The sequence below is a fragment of the Orbicella franksi genome, chromosome 7 (assembly GCF_964199315.1).
Source record: "Orbicella franksi chromosome 7, jaOrbFran1.1, whole genome shotgun sequence".
NCBI classification, from domain to species: Eukaryota; Metazoa; Cnidaria; class Anthozoa; order Scleractinia; family Merulinidae; genus Orbicella; species Orbicella franksi.
Window position 1 is genome coordinate 25,903,864 of NC_138151.1, and position 2,661 is coordinate 25,906,524.

A 2,661-nucleotide genomic window follows, 5' to 3' on the forward strand; every position below is an offset into this window, starting at 1 on the left:
AGAAGGGGAAAATTTGCATTAAAATACCTACAAAGGAGGTGTAAACATTTTAAGGCCACCGCGCCTCCTACCGGCAATTAGGCGCCAAAAACACAAAAGCAAGCGCGCGCACGCACGTAACCACAACTTTGAATGTGACTGGTTGATTTAAACTACAACTTTGAATGTGATTGGCTTATTGAACTGTCCGATAACAAACTGTCCAATAACAAACTGTCCGATAACAACTTGGCATGTGAATTAGTGGAAAATAGGAGTTTTTTAAACCAATCACAATCGAGGAAATTGTAATTTTTATTATTTTGATTAGTAGAAACAATGGAACGGTGAACAAACAATAACAGCGAACACGGTATTGTTAGATAAACACGATACTTTAGATGTAGACGTGTGCAAATAAAAAAGAACGTCTACCGTTCTTAATCAATATTTACGCGGAAGTGAGGCGGTGAAAATACTCAGCGCGATCGAGACGATAAAGTGGGCGGTGTGTAAAAAGGTATCGACATAACAGGTACGTTGAAAACAAAAAATAACATTAAAAAAAATATATAAAAAAGGGCAGAAGTTGCCACAACGGTCGGGCTTTATGTATGAAAAACTACCAATTAAAATCATTAAAACTAGATGAACTATTAAAGCAGCTTGGCCACTGTAATTAAACAGTAGTCACTTAGATGAAAGTGTAAAAACCGTCAAAAAAAATCTCGCGATAAACGTACGCGCAACTTAAGGACGGTGGCTACTTTTGTTAGTGCGCACACCTTCTGCGCATTACGCAAGCCATGGTTAAGCGCCATGCGCGCGCTGGGTTGACATTGACGCAATCAACTATGCTACCAAGTACACGACTAAAATGAAAGCAAAGTTTTCCCATTGTGACCAAATCAAGCTTAATGAACCTGTACTTAAACCAAGAACACCAGAATAGCAGCATACCGCCAACCAGTAACTGTTAACGTCTTCCAGCTGAAAACCTATCTGTTATCTGCCGAAAATTATACTGAAATCTAACTGTAAACATGTACCTGCAGATGGTGTAGTGCGCGCGCAAAAAAGTGCGAGATACCCAAATGTCTTACTTACTGGGGAGGTGACAGGAAAAAATGTAATGGGCACCGTAAAAGTTTTCAAAAAAGATCAATAACTTTAAAGCGTGAAGCGTCATCATGGCCGCCGTTCATTTTGGCGCGCTGATGAAGTTTGAATGAAACAGAGACTAAGACACTAAATTATGCTGCTAGAGACTAATCACTCTACCAAGGGACTAGGAAGGATAAGATCATGCAGGTAGATGAACTACGACGAATATGGAGTGAAGAGTTTTTACCAAGTATTCGACAAGAAATCAAGATGGAAATGCAGTCGCTGAAAGCAAGTATCGTCTTGCTAACAGAAAGATGCAATACTTTGGAGAAATCCCAGCAGTTTCTATCAAACAAATATGATACCGTTGTGCAAACTTTGCAAAACGTCAAAGAACAGGCAACTAAGCTTGATAAGAAATACAAGGAAGCTATTGGCTCGCTCGAAGCGAAACAAACAAAGATGACGGACATGGCTGACAAGACTGCAGAGTCTTTATATCGAATCGAATGTTCGCTCGACGAAACACAACAGTACTTGAGAAGGGATTGCTTAGAGATCACTGGTGTCCCGAAAACTAGTCATGATAACCCTATACAGCTTGTTAAAGAAATTGGCACGTTAATTGGGGCTGAGATCGACGACAGCCATATTGCTGCTGCTCACAGGCTTCCAGACTCGAAAAATGTAAAAAATCGAATGATTGTTAAATTTCTCCAAAGGGACAAGAGAGAAGAAGTATTTAAGAAACGCAAACATCTTGTTGGAAAGAATATTCGACATTTGCCTTCTTTACAAACTGAAATAGGTGAATCCATCTCTCGAAGTAACAAGATCTACCTAAACGAGTCCTTGACCGGCTACCGTAAAAGGCTCTTTGGACGAATCAAGGAATACAAGAGGAAGAACAATGTCAAGTTCCTGTGGACCAGTAATGGCAAGATCATGCTGAAAGTTAGTGAAACGTCTGCCACAAGCTTTTACTACGCATGAAGAATTTGAGGACGACCTCGACCAGATAAGCAATACTTAGAAAATAATCTCTTAATGTACCGCTCTAAATTGTCAAATTCTATGTCGTAAACACTCTGCAATTTCTTCCCTTCTATAATTTAGACGACAGGGAATTTAGCTTTATTATTAGTAATTGGTCTAGGAATATAAATCAATTAATCGAGCTTGATCTTTACAACCTTCTACCAAATCCAGATAAAAATGATGAAGCTGACCCTGATCTAATGTTTATAAATACTCAGTCTGAATACTATGATATCCCTAAGCTTGATAATATCTTATGTAATGCTCAAGGTAAAGGTATTTCTCTTTTCCATTGTAATATTAGAAGTTTGCCAAAAAACTTGACCTTACTGAATGACATGCTGTACTCTATTGATTCAAGGCCAGACATAATTGCTGTCACAGAAACCAGATTAAATCCTAATTCGATCTCAAATGTAGACCTATCAAATTACAATTTTTTTCATAGTGATTCACCAAAACTTGCAGGAGGCACAGCTATTTATGTCAATGATACTCTTAAAACTATCCCCAGGCCTGACTTGATAATAGATCTTT

At 38.5% G+C, this 2,661-nt stretch overlaps 1 pseudogene; it reads left to right on the forward strand.

The window, feature by feature from the left end:
• Positions 1-1,014: 1,014 nt before the first annotated feature.
• LOC145493253 (uncharacterized) lies at positions 1,015-2,659 on the forward strand (annotated as a pseudogene).
• Positions 2,660-2,661: the final 2 nt, after the last annotated feature.